Genomic DNA, 21,738 nt, shown 5'->3' with positions numbered 1-21,738 from the left:
TCCAGCCCTCTGGAACCTCCCCCATTTGAAAGGATGCTGCAAAAATATCTGTTAAAGCTCCAGCTATTTCCTCTCTCACTTCCCGCAGTAACCTGGGATAGATCCCATCTGGACACGGGGACTTGTCCACTTTAATGCCTTTTAGAATACTTCCTCCCTCCTTATGCTGACTTGACCTAGAGTAATCAAAGATCTATCCCTAATCTCAATATCCCCATTAAGTACTCATTAAGAATCTCACCCATTTTCTCTGACTCCATGTATATCTTTATTCCTTTGTGTTTGCGTGGAGCAACCCTTTCCATAGGTACCCTCTTGCTTCTTATATATGAAGAAAAGGCTTTGGGGTTTTCCTTAATCCTGCTCACTAAGGATATCTCATGACCCCTTCTAGTTCTCTTAATTCCTCATTTCAGATTGGTCCTACATTCCTGAAATTCTCCCAAAACCTTCATATATCTTCAGTCACCTCGACCTTATTTTCCTCTTGGGTAGTCTCACAATTTCATCTGTCATCCATGTTTCCCTAATCTTGCCACTTCCATCCCTCATTTTCACAGGAACATATCTCTCCTGGACTCTAATCAACCTCTCTGTAAAAGCCTCCCACATATTGAATGTGGATTTCCCTTCAAGCAGCTGTGCCCAATCTACGTTCCCCAGCTCTTGCCGAATTTTGGTACAGTTGGCCTTCCCCCAACTTAGCACTCTTCCTTTAGGACCACTCTCGTCTTTTTCGATGAGTATTCTAAAACTTATGGAATTGCCAAAGTAATTCCCCACTGAAACTTCAACCACCTGGCAGGCTCATTTCCTAACACCAGGTCCAGTATGGCACCTTCCCAAGTTGGACTACTTACATACTGTTCAATAAAATCTTCCTGGATGCTCCTTACAAATTCTGCTCCAACCAGACCTCTAACACTAAGTGAATCCCAGTCAATGTTGGGAAGAAAACTAAAATCTCCTATCAACCACTGCCCAAATATATCAGCTTTTTAAACGGTTTGTTTGCCTTCCCAGCAGCCCGTGGTCCTCGTTCTCTCTGCCCTCACTGCAATTAAAAACCCACAATATCCCTAACAGGACAGTGCTGCCCGTGCGAAAGGCAAGTGGAGAATGGATATTAACTACAGATCACAGGAAAACAGGATGGGCTGTCAAGACATTTAGTCCTGTCATGACATCAGGAAGCCTACACCCTGGGGCATCTGCACAGCCAACAGAATTACAGGCTGAAGCCTGCAGAACAGCAGAAGATCAGTCGCCAACTTTTACACAGACTCCCGCTATGCTGCAGATGGTCATCTTATTGTCCTACTGTGAGGTACTAACTGATGCCGTAAGTTCTGCCTGGAATGACTTACTGGAGAGAGGTCACAACACCCTACCAGTCAAGTGGATTCTTGTAAAAACGATCCACAAGGAACCTTTAGGCACAAAGTGGGAAGAACCATACCAGCGCTGTACAGGTCCGAGGAAAGGAGGCCTGGATTCATGCCTCCCAAATCAAATGGGCACCTCACGATACAGCGGGACCAGATACTGACTGACCATCATGATGTTTGTTGTTATTTCAACTGTGCGTGTTTTCTTTTTGTAAAGTGTAGTTGCCAAACTGTTGAAAGTCTGTAAGCTAGGAAAAGAATCATGTGATTTTCTTTAAAAGGTCTCAGTACAATCAAAAAGGGGGACCGTGAGATATTGTGTTATAAGTTATCATAATTAACTCACTCAGCAGCTCACTATATTCATTAATACTGGGTTCCTGTTCATTCATGCATTGTCCTTTAATAACTCATTATTTACTATAACACAGTTTCATTCATTCATTCATTCATTAAAATGGCGGTTCTATAGTATCAAAATGTAAAAACACCCCTTTCAAGCCCATTACTGAATTTCCACACCTTATCAGCCCTTGCTACAAACAGTGTTTACCTCTGAATAAGTGCAGCATTCAGAACAATACCATCCCCATCAAATCTCCATGAAACATAATATTAATCAGCTTTTACCAACCATCCCCGGACCTGTACAGAGCTATTAAATACCTTTTAACTGGGCTGTTATCCCTTTAAGAAACTGACAAAACAGCACTTCCATGAAATTGCATGAATAAATGAAACTCATACCAGCAAATAGTAAATAAATCTCACAACTCAGATGCAGTAACCAGTTTAACAGCCTCTATTCTTTTAAGTATAGGTACAATTTTTAAGCTTATTTAAAGCATGTAGGCCTAGCATTTTTACTAACAGTTACTAACTTGAAAGACAAATGGACTAACACTTCCTAATTATGAAAGCAGACCAGACGGACGTCTCATCAGAAGGAGCAGCCGACACTTATCTTGAAGGACAGAAGCCCTTCAAACTTTTGTGTACTGGAGATAAAAAATGTAACACCATAGTAATGGAATTTTAATATATGTAAGAGCTGTGTATTAAGGAGCTCATGTCTGAAACATATTTCGGGCCTCTATTACCATCTCAAACTTGTGCTGAGATTGCTGAATAACAGAGGCTATTTTCACAACTCTCTGATTTGGTTATTATTTGAAATTGATCCTGCAAGTTATTAACAAGAAAATTAATTGAAGCAAGGAGTGGTGGTTGGATTATCTTTCTTTTAGTTATATCAGAGTCCAACCATGAAGAGATCCCCTCCTATTGATATTAATCTCAGTTTTACTGTCATCCTTGACCTAAGTGATTTTTAAAAATTTCAATCAAAGTGAATGTGAAAGGAGCCTGCACACGGCAATGATGCATACTTTTCATTGTATTTTATATTGAATACATGTGATACAATGAATGATAAATGAGAAAAATGATCCTACATTCAGTCAAATACTGCTTTGTTATCAAAGGCAGTCACAATGGAATTTCACTGTTTTGTTCATGTTGGTCCAATCCTATAATGAAGTTTAAAGCCAAGTAGTTTTGGGGGAACACTGCAGAACTGGATAATCATGCTGTTGTCAATAAGATTAATAATTGCATACTTTTAAAAATTGTATCAGAGTGTTGTAGCCAGGATTAGAGCTTGGAGTGTTGCATAAGCAAGAAGCAACATAGATCTTGGTTTTGGAGTATTAACAATGTGGCTCCAGCCAACATGAAAACAATGGGCCAAGTTGCCTCCCTATGTGCTACAACACATGTTGTGATTCTGTAATAACAAAAGCAAGTCAGAACCTGTTTTTTTACAATAAGTGACTCACTTCCTGACTCCCAAAAGCCTGTCGAACATCTGCAAGGCAGATGTGAGGAGAGTGATAGAATATGTTTCACTTACCTGAATGGGTATGGCTCCAGCAACAATCAATAAACCTAACATAATACAGGACAAATAAATCTGCTTGATTGGATCCCCATCTATCTGCTTAACAATCATTGCCTCCACCATCTGGCAGTAGTGTGTTATGCCTATAAGGTATAGCAACTCACCAAAGCTCCTTTTGCACAACCTCCCAAAACTGTAATATTTATCACCAGAAGAATATGAATAATAGACACATGAGAACACTGCTACTTACACATCCCTTTCCCAGTCCCATGTCATTCATTGAAGTGGATCATTGCTCTTTCTTCATTGCTTGGTCAAAATCTTACAACTCCTTCGTGATAGCTTTCTGATGCACTGATATCATAGAGTGTGCAGTAGTTCAAGTAAGTGAGTCATAGAGTCTTAGAGATATCCCCATCAATCCCTTTAGTCTCCAACAGACCTTTTGGTCCAACTTGTCCATGCCGCCCAGATATTCTAAACTAACCTAGTCCCTTTTGCCAGCATTCAACCCATATCCCTCTGAACCTTTCCTATTCATATATTCATCCAGATGTCTTTAAATATTGTAATTGTACCAACCTCCACCACTTTCTCTGCCAGTTCATTCCATAGACACACCACCCTCTGCAACAAAAGGTTGTCCCTGAGGTCCCTTTTCGATCTTTCCCTTCACACCTTAAACCTATCCCCTCCAGTTTTAGATTTTCCCGCCCCCAGGGAAAAGACCTTGACTATTCACTCTATCCATGCCCTTCATGATTTTATAAATGTCTATAGGTCACCCCTCAGCCTCCAACACTCCAGGGGAAACAGCTCCAGCCTATTCAGCCTCTCCCTATAGCTCAAACCCTGCAGCTTTTTGGAACCCTTTTAAGTTTCACAGCATCTTTCCCACAGGAGGGAGACCAGAATTGAATGCAGAGTATTCAAAAAGTGGCCAAACCACTCTCCTGTATAGCCGCAACATGACTTCCTAACTCCATTACTCAATGCACTGACCAATAATGGCAACCATACCCCATACATTCTTCACTACCCTAATTTTAGAAACATTAAGGAAAATCATTGCATTCCTACAGTGTGGAAAGTAGTCATTCAGCACATCAAGTCTGCGCTGATCCTCCAAGGAACATCCCACCCAGACCCAGACCCCCCACTTTATCATAACCCTGCAATTCCTATGGTTAAACCATCTAACCTGCACGCATTCCATATTCTTTAATATTATTTGTATCCAGAAATTATGACCTGACTTCAGAAATGTTTCGGCTCATCTACTGTTGAAACCCTTCTTCACGCCTTTGTTACATGTAGAACCTCACTATTCTGACACATCCTGCATGATCGCCCACATTTAATCCACGAGGATAAGCTTTAAAAGATTATCTGCAATTTCACTCCCTCATCCTTTCTCAATTACCGCGTTCCTAAAGTATGGTCTTCTGATTGAATTTTAAGTATCATCTTCTCCACTTTATTTCTGAATCTGCTTTATTAATTAAAAAAACATATACTGTACAGATTTTAATCATTTTGTGTTCTGGATCAATTGTTTGTTTTTAAAAGAAACATTTGGTTTGTATGTGACAAAGGAAGAACTGTGGCCATTTTTTATTTTTAAATTGTTATACCTCTGTGCAGAGTATGTTGCCCTGCCTCTTTTCACCAGGAATGTCAATGTCTTCAAGCAACCTGGACTTGGAACACACCAACAGCAATAGACTTTTTTCACTTGCTTATTCGCATGTTGCAAGCAGCGCACTGAGCAGCAAGAATGCACCACACATTCCCTCTAGCAATCTCTTAAAGTGGGGCAGACATTGGGCACATCCATGTAGGAGTCTTTTAACATGGGAAGTTGGTTGCCACAGTGAGTAAGCACATAGTTGGTTAATAATCAACCTGTTTGGGCCAAATTATGAACATATCTTCTATAGCATCAAATCTGAGACTTAAAGCTAGAGCATCTGGTTCAATGGTAGAGCTACTACACACTGTACTACTAGACTTCCTACCACAGATGCTACTCAGAAGCTCATTAACATTGTTGGTACTCTTAGGGCATTACAGTGGCTAGGTGGTTAACATTGCTGCCTTACAGTGCCAAAGACCTGGGTTCAGTTCCATCTTTGGGTGACTGTCCATGTGGAGTTTGCATATTCTCACTGTGTCTGTGTGGGTTTCCCCTGATGATTCCACTTTCCTCCATGGTTCAGAGATGTACAAGTTAGGTCTCTGGCCATGATAAATTATCTGAATTGTCCAGGGATGTGCAGGCTAGGTGGATTAGCCAGGGTAAAAATGCAGGGTTACAGGAATAGGGTAGGGGTCTTGGTGGGATTCTCTTGAGAGGGTCAGTGTAGACTCAATGGGCTGAACAGGTTCATTCTGCACTTTAATGATTCGAAATGTACCACATAAGTTCACCGGATGGACAGAGAAAATAGTAGAGGAGGTGGAGTAGACTTACCGGTTAGAAACAAAGTTACTTCAACGGTGTGGGAGGATATAGCAAGAACAGTGGAGACTGTTTGTGTGAAACCGAGGAGCTAAGACTGTGATGTGAACAGTTTCTCTGTAGCAACTCTGAAGTGTTAGATTGTTGTAAAGCAGAAATTAGGCAAGTGTGCAACAAAGTCAGGGTAGTTTTAACGGATATCAGATAAAGAGCCTGATCATTAAGTGGAGCAAGAAAGAGAGGTGATAGTGAGGTGGGTTGAGCTATGCAGCATACATTTGAAAATTAACACTGTACCTTTGGATGAAGTTGCCAACTATTAACCTCCTCACTATCTCCCCCATCCCCTCCCTGCCAGTGTACAGAAATTATCAGTCTCTTCCCCCACACACAACAGGCAGATAGGAGCAGAAAGCCAAAGTCTGAAGCATCTGTTAGCATGCATTTCATTGTGTTTTTACAGGGCCACAAATGGTCCTGGAATTGAGAGGTGGCTGAAAAATGTTTGGATGACTGGTGTTTCCAGAATGTGGAGTACCACCTTGGCAAGTTTACAAAATATAGGACAAATCTGTCCCCAGGGAGATTCTGTATTGGCACATGGGATAAAAATATGAGACAATCCCATAAAATCGAAGATGGTTGGCCACAGCATGTATATGAGAAATAGGAGAAGGGCAAGGAGATGTCTAAGAGGGAAACTAGAGACAATATTTCGAGTGCAGGAAAAGAACCCTTTGCGAGTGATTTTCTGTCTTGACAAGTAAATAATTGTGGAATCAAGTGAGGTCAGTGCCACCTAACTGAATGGCAGTTAAAAGGCCCAGCATCAAGTCCGTATACGCTGTGAAGTGTTGCACATTTTAAGGGCTTGAATTTTGAAGGTCCATAATCAATGCCAGATGGCTACTTTGAAAATAAGTAGGATGTTATGACATATTGCCAGAATAAGTAAATATGAAACAAACATTATTTTATCATAAAGTCTTCATTGTTCCAAATCTAGAATTATGTTTTGATTCCCTGACAAAATTGTGTTCAAGTGAATTAAGTTTTGAAGCTGGATATTGTTTGCTCACTTGTGGGGTATGAGTGTTGCTGACTAGCCATCCCTAATTGCCCTGAGAAAAATGGTGGTGAGCTGCCTCCTTGAACCATGTTGCAGACAGATTAGGGAGCACCTGGAACAGAAGATCAGGTTATCTAAAAACCTTGGAACTAAGATAAATGATGGGATGAATTTCCTTTGAAACAGTGTTATTAATCTTGGAAGTGAGTGTAATTTTCTTGTGGAAAGTTCAAATGAGTGTTCGACAAATTCCTGAAGGTGGCAATTGCCTCTAAAATAATTGAGGGCTGTGTCATTCAGTTTTCCGGATCTTAGACAACCTTTGTGGATTGAAAAAGAATTTTTATGAGTCTTTTTTTCAAAATTTCTCCATGTATTTGCTGTTTGCTTCATCCAGGTGTTTGTGTGGTTACGTTGCATGGTAAATGGGATGGGAAGCAGGGAAATTTGAGCATTACACCGTGCTGAGATAACACAGTCTGAAAAGATCAATTAATCTCTCTATTTCTTTCTTGTTTTTGGATTTATGATAGGATGCAAGTCTCCTCTCTGTAATGGTTATGGGGTTTGTACGTGAAATGAATGGGATCATGCCAGTTTTTAAGAATATAAAAAAGGGACGAAGCAAAAAAAAAGAACTTCATCAAAGCTACATCATTCATCAGGGAACAGGTCCTCAAACAAAAGCACTGTCTCTAATTTATCACAGATACATCATGTCACCTAGATGACCCAGCTGGTGTGTGAACATATGAATATAACAATGCTGTTGCAGTGAGATGAATCAGAGAATTGAAAGGACCATGTACATGCCGGAGTATGAAAATCCTTTCTTTTGATGACAGCAATAATATCACTGAGCTAATAATCCAGAAGCCCAGGCTAATGTCTTGGAGACATGGGTTCAAATCTCACCATGACGCCTGGTAGAATTCTACATTTCAATTAATAAAATCTGGAAAACTATTCACAGATATGATAACATGAAGCTAACATTGGTTGCAACAAAATCTCAGCTGGTTCCCTAAAGCCATTTTGGGAAGGTAATCTGTAATCTTCAGCAAGTCTAGCCTACATTGACTCCAGATCCACAGCAGCACGATCAACTCTAAAATGCCCTCTGAAATGGCACAATAAACTTCCCTGTTTAATGGAAATTGGGATGGGCAAAAATCTTGTCTTACCAGCAATATCACTAATTTACCTAATTCACATCAGTAACATTCATGCCAAAAATGCCAAGCAATTTAACCATCACCTCTTCATATTCAATGGGTTACCATCACTGAATCCCCAACTACCAACGTTCTTAGCATTACCATTTATCAGAAACTCAACTCAACTTGTCACATAAACACAGTGGCTACAAGAGCAGGTCAAAGGCGAGGAATATTGCAGAGAGTAACTCACCTCCTGACTCCCCAAAGCTTGTCCACCATCTACAAGGCACAAATCCGGAGTGTGATGGAATATTCCCCACTTGCTGGATGGATACAGCTTCAACAACACTGAAGTGGCTTCACCCCATCCATCTCTATTCCCTCCACCATTGATGCTCAGTAGATTCAGTGTGTATTGTCTACAAGATGCATTGCAGAAATTCACCAAGATCCTTAGACAGCACCTTCTACACCGACGACCTCTTCTGTCTCGAAGGACAAGGGCAACAGATATATGGGAATACAACCACCCGCAGATTCTCTCCTAGCCACTCATCATTCTGACTGGGAGCTTAAGGTAAAGGAACCCTTAGGAGGCAATGATCATAATATGACTGAATTTACTCTGCAATTTGAGAGGGAAAAGATAGAATCAGTGGTAATGAATAAGAGATAATAACTCAAGAGGTTTCAGATGAATAAAGGCAATGACAGAGACATGAAGGAGAAGCTGGGTAGAACTGACTGGGAGAGGGGCCTAGCAGGAAAAAACAGTGGAACAGAAATGGCAGGAGTTTCAGGGATAATTCAGAGGACACAGCAAAGATTCATCCTAAGGAAAACAAAGCATGGTACGGGAAGGATGAGGCAACCATGGCTGACTAGGGAAGTCAGGGATAGAATAAAAACAAAAGAGAAAGCGTATAATATGGCGAAGGGCAGTGGGAAACCAAAGGATTGGGAAGCTTACAAAGACCAACAGAGGGCAACAAAAAAAGAAGTAAGGAAGGAGAAGATTAAGTAGGAGGGTAAGCTAGTCAGTAATATAAACTAAGTTTCTTTACATATATATAGGGCAAAACAGAAGCAAAAGTGGACATTGGGCAAAATGACATTGAATAGATAGTAGTGGGGAACAAGGAAATGGCTGAGGAACTGAATAATTACTTCATGTCAGTTTTCACGGTGGAAGACATGAGTAATATCCCCAAAATTCAAGGGAGTGAGGGGACAGAGTCGAATCTGGTGGCCATCACAAAGGAGAAGATGCCAAACAAACTGAATGGCCTGAAGATGGATACATCAGCTGGACCAGATGGTCTATGTGGGATATAGGAAAGTAGTGTTACTTCTGCAATCATAATTACTTATGCAAGGTAAATGAACTCACACCAGTGTATAATTGTTTCAGCCAAGAGCTGAGTCAACAAGAATGAAAATTATGTGAAGGAAATACATAATTGTTTTTGTATTAGCTAAAAATGTGCATACAAGAATGAAATGTGCCTGCAAACAATGGTAGATGTTACAGATAAATAGATAAGGTGCTGTGAGGGGAGGGGGTTAAGCTAGATATACCTGTACAAACAGTAGTTATAAGCATCTGTTTCCCGCTTCTGCAAAAACAAGAACAAACCACAATCAAGAAGTCATGAGGTCATAAGGTCATAAGGTCATATAAGTGAGGGAAACAGATGGTGGTGAAGGAGGATATACCTAACAATGGACCATGGCGGGATGTGGTCAAAAGGCCAGAAATAAGCATTTTGTCACAGACAAGGCCGGATAAGGCAAGACATGAACAAGAGTAATGGGCGCCGGTCTTAGACAAGTGTGAGATATAAACAGGGGAGGAGCAATGGGAGGAGAGAAGGGAACCAAATTTTTCAATACTGTGTACTAGTTGAATTCAGTGTGTGTGTGTCCCTGCCTTGCAGACAGTGGACACCATACCCCTCTTGCAAGAGTGAAATAAATAACACTACTGATTCAGATCTTGGTCTCAGACTGAAATTATTGAAGTGAGTGAGTTTCGTTTCTCACAGTCTACATCCCAGAGTTCTAAGGGAGATAGTTAAAGCATTAGTGGTGATCCTCAGGAATCACTAGAATCAGGGAGGGTCACAGGGGACTGGTGGCTAACCTTCTTCCTGTTTTTCGTTTTTTTGAGTTTGTTAGACCAAACACAGCCAGAAACCCTAACCACCTTGCCATACATCAAAGAAGTTTCTGAAATGACAGCCAGACTATTAAGACCCCTCAGAATCCTAGTAGCACACAAACCCACCAACACTCTCAAACAAAAACTAACAAACTCAAAAGCCCCAGTACAACCCACGGACAAAACCAACATCGTCTACAAAATTCCATGCAAGGACTGCCACAAATACTACGTAGGACAAACAGGAAGAAAGTTAGCCACCAGGATACATGAACACCAGCTAGCCACAAAAAGACACGACCCTCTCTCCCTCGTAGCCCTACACACAGAGGGAAAAAAAACACAATTTCGACTGGGACAACACATCTATCCTGGGATAGGCTAAGCAAAGCCATGCCAGAGAATTCCTAGAGATCTGATATTCCAACCACAACACCATAAACAAACACATGGCATCTAGATCTATCTATCAACCCCTCAGAAAACAAACAGGAAATGACATCACCATAAACCCCAGGAACCCCATCCAGGAGAAAGATATAAATAGAAAGCAGGAGACAACAGCTTCGCTACACTTGGAGGTCGCCACTAATGATGTTACCGAGCCAGGTAATGAAACGCTTGGATATCAAACCTACAGCTCAGCGAGCAAACATACACCCCATAATATATAATTAATAATTAATATTTATAGTGAATCAACTGTGCTAGCCTGAATCAATATTAATTGGCAGGATCCCTTCATACATTCTCAGTGACCTGCCATATTGATTCATGGTTAATTTAAAACATGACTGCATTCATTCATTGTTAATTAAAGAATGGAAAGCTACATTACTGGCTGATGAGGTAACTAAAGAAGCAGCCCTGAATCCACAAGAAGCGGTGGTTTATTCCTTAATACCTACCGTCCCAGCTCCTCGGGAAGCTCCTCTCTCTGGCCACTGCCAATCCCAGAAACTAAAGATTTATTGTTAAAGAAGTATAACTCCTCTTGTCTTTCCTCAGGAAACGGGGTTTATTGGCACAGACTCTGCCCCACTGTTTATCCAATTCGACCAGGAGATTGAGTCTTAGTAAAGTCATGGACAGAGACTAAATTGCAACCTGACTGGGAAGGGCCATATCAGGCTCTTTTGACCACTGAAATAGCGATAAGGATGGCGGGGAAAGGCTGGACTCACTGCATTCTGATCAAAGGGCCAGTGGAATCTCCAGTTGAGGAAGAAGTCTGAACAGCCGAATCAACGCAAGAACCGCTGAAACTCAAGCCAAAGAGACTTTGAGGAACCGATTATACAGTGGCGACGCAAGCGTGGGATTATTTCTATGGGATTGTATATTAAGTTTTTTGGTGCTTCAACACGATTTTTAGATGCTGGGGATGCTTAGGGTTATGATACAAGCTCTCTTAGTATTGGGATTTGGTCAAACATTATTTTCATATGTGTTATTAACGGTTCCTGAGTCTGATAATCCACAAGTAATAGACCTGATGCATGTAGCTTAGTAAATTGTGGGGATGTAGATAATCAGAGACAGTGCCGCAGCTCAGAGATACATCTTAAGTCATTTGGGGATGGCCTCGGGGATGGTACTTGGTATAATGGTCTTGTCACAGTACACCGGGCCCCCTTCTGACCAGCTCTCGATTGTCCCGATAAAGAGCATAACCCAATATACCTAATGACAAAGAAAACCACATGGCACGAAGAGATTTGGGGTGGGGACCTTTCAGGTACAATTAAATTAAATATTTGGGATAGAAATGAAAACAAACAAGAAGGATTTCTCGGGCTGTTGTTTTCAAATTAGCATAGGACAGGGAAAACAAACAGAACTACTGGATAATAAGATACAACCTTTCACCCCTCCCGATGACTCTAAAGTAGTACAAAGGTGAAGGACTTGAAACAGACTATCGAAATAGAAACTGGGTACGGGGATGCAAATGCCTGGGTTGAATGGGTAAAATATACTGTAAAAAGTCTGAACAAGAGTAATTGCTATACATGCGCCTCCGGTGGACCAGTGGCCCAGGTGGTTCCCTTTCCATTCGGGTGGAAGCAAGACAGGAAGGGCATGAAATGTATGATAGCCCTGTATCAGGATAAGACTGCATGGAATGATAGGAACGGTACCTCCCAATCTCTGATGTTCCCTCCCTTGGAGAAGAAAGACTTAAAAGCACGCCCCCACCCCATTTTTCTGCCACAGTCGGAGATCACATGTTGTGTGTGCGTAGATGAGGTACAAAATCGGTCGAGAGACTTGGGGGAGCTGAAATTATATACAGAGATTAAGCATGTCACTGACCCGGAGAAGGGAGGTAACAGCTCAGCACTAAAGGTTCCCCGAGCTGATCTATGGTGGTACGGTGGAGGCAAAATATTCAGACCCACCCTACCTCCGGATTGGAGAGGGAAATGTGCATTTGTACAATTGGCAATTCCATTTACCCTGGCATTTGAGATGGAAAAGATAGTAGAGAAAAAGGTAAGGAGTAAGAGATCACTGTTAGACACTTCTTTCGATGACAGGATTTATCTCGATTCTGTAGGAGTCCCTAGGGGGGGTACCTGATGAGTTCAAGGCTCGTAACCAGATTGCAGCAGGCTTTGAGTAAAAAATGAGGTCTGCAGATGCTGGAGATCACAGTTGAAAATGCGTTGCTGGTTAAAGCACAGCAGGTCAGGCAGCATCCAAGGAATAGGAAATTCGATGTTTCGGGCATAAGCCCTTCATCAGGAATGAGGAGAGGGTGGCAGGCAGGTTAAGATAAAAGGTAGGGAGGAGGGACTTGGGGGAGGGGCGATGGAGATGTGATAGGTGGAAGGAGGTCAAGGTGAGGGTGATAGGCCGGAGTGGGGTGGGGGCGGAGAGGTTAGGAAGAAGATTGCAGGTTAGGAGGGCGGTGCTGACTTGAGGGAACTGACTGAGACAAGGTGGGGGGAGGGGAAATGAGGAAACTGGAGAAATCCGAGTTCATCCCTTGTGGTTGGAGGGTTCCCAGGCGGAAGATGAGGCGTTCTTCCTCTAACCGTCGTGTTGTTATGTTTTGCCGGTGGAGGAGTCCAAGGACCTGCATGTCCTCGGTGGAGTGGGAGGGAGAGTTAAAGTGTTGAGCTACGAGGTGGTTGGGTTGGTTGGTCCGGGCGTCCCTGAGGTGTTCTCTGAAGCGTTCCGCAAGTAAGCGGCCCGTCTCCCCAATGTAGAGGAGGCCACATCGGGTGCAGCGGATGTTCTCTGAAGCGTTCCGCAAGTAAGCGGCCTGTCTCCCCAATGTAGAGGAGGCCACATCGGGTGCAGTGGATGTTCTCTGAAGCGTTCCGCAAGTAAGCGGCCCGTCTCCCCAATGTAGAGGAGGCCACATCATCTATTGAGTTCACCTGTACCTCCACACACATCATCTATTGCATCCGCTGCATCCGAACTCGGATTTCTCCAGTTTCCTCATTTCCCCTCCCCCCACCTTGTCTCAGTCGGTTCCCTCAACTCAGCACTGCCCTCCTAACCTGCAATCTTCTTCCTAACCTCTCCACCCCCACCCCACTCCGGCCTATCACCCTCACCTTGACCTCCTTCCACCTATCACATCTCCATCGCCTCTCCCCCAAGTCCCTCCTCCCTACCTTTTATCTTAACCTGCCTGCCACCCTCTCCTCATTCCTGATGAAAGGCTTATGCCCGAAACGTCGAATTTCCTATTCCTTGGATGCTGCCTGACCTGCTGTGCTTTAACCAGCAACGCATTTTCAACTGCAGCAGGCTTTGAGTAGGCTCTCTTTTGGTGGGTAACAATTAATAAAAATGTAGATTGGATAAACTACATTTTCAATAGTCAACAGCGATTTATAAATTATACAACAGATGCGGTTAAAGGAATATCAGAACAGCTTGATGCGACAAGTAGGATGGCATGGGAAACCAGAATGGCCCTTGATATGATTCTAGCGGAAAAAGGGTGTGTGTGTGTGATGTTTGGAGGAAGCTGTTGTACCTTTATTCCTAGTAACACTGCACCTGATGGTTCAATTACTCAGGCCGTAAGGGGATTGACGATCTTAGCAGAGGAACTGGCTGAGAATTCAGGAGTAGACACATCTCTCACGGGATGGCTTGAATCATGGTTTGGAAAATGGAAGGGGATGGTGGTCTCCATCCTTACTTCCCTGATAGTAGTAGCCGGGGTATTGGTAGCCATTGGCTGTTGTATCATACCCTGTATACGAGGACTCACCCAAAGATTGATTGAGACAGCCTTAATGAAATAAATGCCCCTGAAGAGCAATCAGAGAGAAGGACTCTACCTGTTAAACAATGAAGGAATAAGTGACCTCGGGGAGATTTCCAAAATAAATGAAATTTTGGGTAAGTCAATTTGGAAGCGACATAAGAAAAATGCAGAAGGTAACAAATGATAATTTAAGAAAAAGGGGGAATTTGTGGGATATAGGTGGTGTTACTTATGCAATCATAATTACTTATGTAAGGTAAATGAACTCACACCAGTGTATAATTGTTTCAGCCAAGAGCTGAGTCAACAAGAATGAAAATTATGTGAAGGAAATACATAATTGTTTTTGTATTAGCTAAAATGTGCATACAAGAACGGAATGTGCCTGCAAACAATGGTAGATGTTACAGACAAATAGATAAGGTGCTGTGAGGGGAGGGGGTTAAGCTAGATATGACTGTACAAACAGTAGTTATAAGCATCTGTTTCCCGCGTCTGCAAAAACAAGAACAAACCACAATCAAGAAGTCATGAGGTCATAAGGTCATATAAGTGAGGGAAACAGATGGTAGTGAAGGAGGATATACCTAACAATGGACCATGGCGGGATGTGGTCAAAAGGCCTTGTGAGGCCAGAAATAAGCATTTTGTCACAGACAAGGCCGGATAAGGCAAGAGATGAACAAGAGTAATGGGTGCCGGTCTTAGAGAAGTGTGAGATATAAACAGGGGAGGAGCAATGGGAGGAGAGAAGGGAACCAAATTACATAAATACTGTGTACTAGTTGAATTCAGTGTGTTTGTGTCCCTGCCTTGCGGACAGGGGACACCATACCCCTCTTGCAAGAGTGAAATAAATGACACTACTGATTCAGATCTTGTCTCGGACTGAAATTATTGAAGTGAGTGAGTTTCGTTTCTCACAGTCTACATCCCAGAGTTCTAAGAGAGACAGTTAAAGCATTAGTGGTGATCTTTCCGGAATCACTAGAATCAAGGAGGGTCACAGGGGACTGGAAAATCGCTAACATGACACCCTGTTTAAAAAAGGAGTAAGGCAAAAGATGGAAAATTACAAACCGATTAGCCGAACCTTGGCTGTGGGTAAGATCCAGGAATCCATTGTGAAGGATGAGATTTCTGAATACTTGGAAGTGAATGGTAAAATAGGGCAAGGTCAGCATGGTTTCATTAAGGGAAGGTCATACCTGACAAATCTGCTACAATTCTTTGAGGAAGTAATGAGCAGGTTAGACAAAGGAGAGCCAATGGATGTTATCTAACTGGACTTCAAAAAGGCTTTTGACAAGGTGCTGCACGGGAGGCTACTGAGTAAGGTAAGGGCCTATGGTGGTGGAGGCAAGGTCCTAGCATGGATAGAAGCTTGTCTGGCAGGAAGCAGAGAGTGCGGATAAAAAGGTCCTTCTCAGAGTGGCAGCCAGTGACAAAAGGCTCAGTGTTGGAAACACAACTTTTCACTTTATATATTTATGGTCTAGATGAAGAAACTAAGGGCATTCTGGCTAATTTGCAGGTGATGCAAAGATAGATAGAGGGACAGGTAGTATTGAGGAGGCAGGGAGTCTACAGAAGGAGTTGGACAAGTTTGAAGAGTGGGCAAAGAAGTGGCAGATGGAGTACAACATGGGAAAATATGAGGTCATGTATTTTGGTAGGAAGAATAGAAACATGGACTATTTTCTGCATGGGGAGAAAATTCAGAAATCATTCAATTTTCAATTATTGCCCGAATGGACAGCCAAACCTCTTGTAGAAGTTTTTTTTTGTCTAGGGATCTAGTCAAGGGCAGCATGGTGGCTCAGTGGTTAGCCCTGTTGCCTCACAGTGCCAGGGACCCAGTTTGATTCCCACCTCGGGTGACTGTCTGTCTGTGTGGAGTTTGCACATTTTCCCTTTCTTTGTGTTGGTTTCCTCCGGGTGTTTTGGTTTCCTCCTCCCACTATCCAAAGATGTACAGGTCAGATGAACTGGCCATGCTCAATTGCTCATAGTGTTAGGTGCATTAGTCAGAGGGAAACGGGACTGGATGGGCTACTTATTGGAGGGTCGGTGTGGACTTGTTGGGCAAAGCGGCCTGTTTCCACATTGTAGATAATCTCAAAAAGTCTGAAGTGCAAAAAGACTTGAGAGTTCTCGTCCAGGATTCCCTCAAGCAAAACTTGCAGGTTAAGTCAGTAGTTAGGAAGGCAAATGCAACGATGGCATTTATTTTGAGATGACTTGAATATAAAAGCAAGGATGTACTTCTGAGGTTCTGGTCAGGACACATTTGGAATATTGTGCGCAGTTTTGGGCCACGTGTCTTAGGAAGGATGTTCTGGCGCTAGAGTATGTTCAGAGGAGGTTCACAAGAATTGTCCCAGGAATGAAGAGTTGAACATATGAGGAACATTTGAGAATTTTGGATCTATACTTGATGGAGTTTAGAAGGATGAGAGGGAATCTAATTGAAACTTACAGCATACTAAATAGCCTGGACAGGGTGAATGTTGGGAAAATGCTTCCGTTGGGAGGAGAGATGAGGACCCGAGGGCACAGCCTTAGATTAAAAAGAAGATATTTTAGAACAGAGATGTGGAAAAGCATCTTCAGCTAGAGAATGGTGTTTCTATGGAATTAGTTGCCACAGAGGAGGCCAGGTCATTGAGTATATTGAAGACTGAGATAGATAGGTTCTTGATATCAAGGGGATCAAGGGTTATGGGGAGAAGGCAGGAGAATGGGGATGAGAAACTTATCAGCCAAGATTGAATGGTGGAGCAGACTTGATGGGCTGAATGGCATAATTTATACTCATATGTCTTATGGCCTTAAAATCCTGGAATTCTCTCCCTCAAGGCTTTGTAGGTCAACCTACAATATGTGGACTGTAATGGTTTATTATGGACCAGACTAAACATCCTCAAAATATATTAAGAATGAGCTCAGAGCCCAACATATTCTTCTTTTTAAAGGCAAGTGTTCCAGATACATTTCAATTGGCCAAACTACTAGGCTTGAAGCATAACACACTTTATTCTTATACCATAGTTAAAATACAAGGAATAGAAAGAAGAATTGGAATATCTTAATTCTATTGGAAAACTTAACAGAATAATAGATTGTTTAACTACTAAACAGCAAGTATTCCAATATAGTAACATCTGATTAGCATACCCTTGGCAAAGGCAAATTCAGTAAAATATACTGTCAAACATAAAATTCTCCAGTCCAGAAGGAAAGAAATCAAGAGAAAACACAGACAGAGTGAGAACTTAAATGCTTTGCTGTAGCACAGAAAGGTATATAGCAGCTTCCAAACCCTAACAACTACTGAAAGTTAAAGTAGAATCCCACCCCTTCATGCTGCTCCTATGTTCCAACTCACAAAAAATCTTAAGGCCTCGCAAGCTGTTATTTAATTGGCTCGGAACAGATCATTTGGTACCTCAATTTCTATTCATAAAAAATTCCAGGACAAAATACATTTCTTATAGCCATAGTATCATCACACGTTCAAGAAGCAGCTCACCAAAGGCAGCTGAGGATAGGCAACATATGACATCCACATCTCATGAATGAAAACACGATTTTAAATTGACCAATATAATTGACTCTGAATGGTATTCATTCAAAAGCAAGAAGGCAGAGATGATATCTCAACACTAAAATGTCTTATTTTGATAAGTTTACAGTTCACACATGAAAAAAAATAATTCTGCAATCTCATTAATCTAAAAAATTCTTTTCTGTCAAAACTGATTAGATTAATGAAGTGTGGCAGCATTCTTAATGCAAAGTGCTTTCATGTAGCCATTATGCCTTCAATTGTAAAAGAGTAGTAATAATTTGGTAGTCACTTTGTCATCTTTGATAAATCTGTGATCTAAAATTACAAGCAAATATCATATGCATTTTTCTTCCATGGAAATTCTGTGTTACATGAATAATCTATAAAGATGGTATCTGCATTCATCTAATGTGTAATAGGTACGTTTTATAAATATATTTGATAGTGTGTCTTCTAAGTGGCATTTTTATACATTTTTTCTTTGCAAAACAATTACATCTGAACACTGACTTTGTCATTTAATTTTGTTCAGTTGATGTTCCTCTTATCCTTTCTAAACTGTTACTCTTTGTTCTGGACAGTGTTCATGAAACAAACTGGCTAATAACCAGAAATTAGTTCAATCAGGTTTGACCTTAAAAGATTCCATCTGGAAGATAAATGACCTTTGTCAAGCCACTCAGTTAAATCAAGCTGCTACAAAATCTAAACAAAGGGATGCAATGAGGTAGGCCAATGACCTCGGCACAATAATCAACAATGGCAAAACTAACACTGCTAACCCTGCAAAATCTTCCTTGCCAATATCTAAAACCCTGTGCCAAACATAAGAGAGCTGTCCCACAGACCAGTGAAACAAAAGCCTGACATTGTCATACTGACAGAATTTTACTGTTAACTATTAGGGGCCATTAAAAGCTGAATGTTCCTAGTATTTACTGTATCAGATGAGATCTCACTTAACAGCTACTACAGCAATAATTTACTTTCCAAAATCCTACCATTTGAAACCAAAGGGAAGAATTACAAGAAACATAGAGGTTATGATGCCCATTTAACTCACATCAACAGTTTATCCGGTGACAAACACACACTATTATCAGCGTGCTTTTGAAAATAAGAAATATTTATTCTTAGAAATAATGCTAAACTAATTCTCAGATGAAGGCAGGCAAGGTGACAGAGCTCATTAAATGTCATAAGAAGTTGTCTCATGGCCATTGGCCAAAAGTGTCAGACAATTGATTGAAACAGCATGAGTTACCTGCCCCGAGAAATATGATATAACAATTACAGTTTTGCAAGAGGGATGGGTCATTCAACACCCATCATTCATTCAGTCAGCCTGAGAATGATCTGCTCAAGTACCAAAGAATCTGAAAGGGGTATTAAGGAAAGAAAGTGATGGAGAAGCCAACAGGGACTAGGCCAATTCCAAACTGGAATCGTTGCACTGCGGCCAAGTTAGAGGAGCCAAATCCATGGTGAAAAAACTACACAAAGACCAAGGAAATTCTGGAGCCATATTGCACTCTGAAGTAACCATTCAGAGGCTAGGCCAAATCTACACTGGGGATCCTTGCAAGGGCAAAGAATGGAGAAAGCCATTTGCACACTGGTATAACTATGCCAGGGCAGAGTAGTTCTTTCTTGGGGAGGTCTCATCAAACAGACCTGGTAGACAACTGTTCTCATTGGATGGTCTGCAGAGAGCAGTCTTCATTGAGCAGTCTTCACCAGGCAGATGGAAGATGGACCAGAAGGAGAGGAGAAGACCCATGGGAGGGCTCACTAACAGCTCAGCTAGAGAGCAGAATGCTATTCCATCAATTTAATGAAACCAAAACATTTCTTGCTGATAGCATGTTTGCCCACCGGCAGCAGTGAATCATTTCCATCGTCACAACTGTATATTTCCTTTATCAAATTATCAAATGTATGAATCTAAACTGCTGCTTCTTAACAAACTATCAAAAAATTACTTATAAATTGTCAATTACCTATAGTCGGTAACTGTGAAACCCTAAAATCAACAGCTTACCCATGATGTCCCATACATCACCATAACTATTGCTGGGTATGGTCTGTCCCATTGCAGGATGGACTCACCTGAGGTGGCAGCACAGTGGTATACTGCTGAGAGAAAAGTGTCTTGGCAAATCTCAACATTATCCTCAACCTCAGGAAGTCTCATGACATCCGGTTCGATATGAACCAGGAAACCTCCCATTGATTACCATCTGTGGGGCACCATAGGGGTGGAGTGGGTAATTAAAGAGATGCATTTGATAAAACGTGACCAGCAGAATTATGAGGCTTTGTGATGGAAATCCCTCCAGAATGCTTGACACAATTCAGACTTAGCCAGAAAAAGTAAGATTCAGCCAAATATCTTGTTCTTCCAATTTACTGTTTCCATTTCTAAATATTAACACCAGTTCAACATTGTTTCATTTTTGCCTGTCCTTCCTAACTATCACATATCCTTGAATTTTCATTTTCTAGCCTTGGTCACCTGGCAGTCACATCTATGTAACTATAATTACATCACACCCTGTTCCTTCTATCTATGCCTAATTGAGTTACCTTTACAAAATGCTGCATGTACTCAGATAGAGAGTCTTTAATTCTGAGTTCTTAATATTGGTTCACTTTTTGATTGTTTAGTATTGGCATTTGTTTCTGCAGCCTTCTACTTTCATTAGCTATTGTTCTAATTCCTGAACCAGATTTGTTTTACTCTTAGATTTGCACCCACCTCACCAGCTAGCTTAAAGCCCTCCCAAAAGCATGAACAAATCTCCCCATTTGTCACTATCCTGCAAAAGCATCATCCATTGCCTTGAGATGGCACCAGCTCCAGAACTAAAAAGAGATAAATTCAGGACACAGGAATACTCAGGATCGGAGCAGATCATTTGGATTACCTTGTCATTCCAAACGTATGAAATCAGTTGCATATTTTCAAACCCCATAATTGTGTTTTTTGCCAGATATTGCACCTGATTCCCTTTGAAATGCCAGCACTATCTGTTAATGTTGCAATCAGCAAGCAGTTTTGAGCAGAATTTTATTCTCCCCACTGAATGTCTTGAAAGGAATAGGGTTAATTATGCAGAAAGTGTTGTGTGGAGATTTCTTCATTTTCCTGACTGATCCCAACTGAGTTCAAGTTGGGAGGCCCAAGCATGGCCTACCTGTCTGGACCAGAATTGACCCACCTGTCACTGCGATTAAACCAGTGGTAATCAGAAACCATAATGTGTCAGCAACCTGTAGTCTGGTGCTGGAATGTGTTTATGTGGGGGTAGTGGGATTTGGCTTGTCAATGAGTGTGAGTAATCTACATCCTTGTACTGGAATGTCATGCCCAATAGAGATATGCACTGGACGCAAGGAACACTCAGTAGCAAAGACATCTACTTCAATCTCTTGCTGGGACTCCCTGTCTGGCTTCAGTGAACCTGCCCCATTTCTTACTCCTGGGACTTTATTATTAATCCTATGCCTGGGCACCCTGTTGTAGTGGAAATGGCCTTCACCTGACTGCATATTTTCGGAGTGTGGGAGGAAACTGGAGCACCTGGAGAAAACCCACGTAGACACAGGGAGAATGTGCAAACCCCACACAGATAGTCGCCCAGAACTGGAATTGAACGAAGATAATGACATGTCATTAATTTGTATAAACTTATTGGATTCATTTTCAGTTTATCGGCAGGAGTGTACTGGCTGCTTGTTATACATTACCCTTCCCAATGTTCTTTTCTCCATTTCTCAGTTTCTGG

Source organism: Hemiscyllium ocellatum, chromosome 12 (genome assembly GCF_020745735.1).
Source record: "Hemiscyllium ocellatum isolate sHemOce1 chromosome 12, sHemOce1.pat.X.cur, whole genome shotgun sequence".
Taxonomy (NCBI): domain Eukaryota; kingdom Metazoa; phylum Chordata; class Chondrichthyes; order Orectolobiformes; family Hemiscylliidae; genus Hemiscyllium; species Hemiscyllium ocellatum.
Note: the sequence above shows the minus strand (reverse complement) of the source record.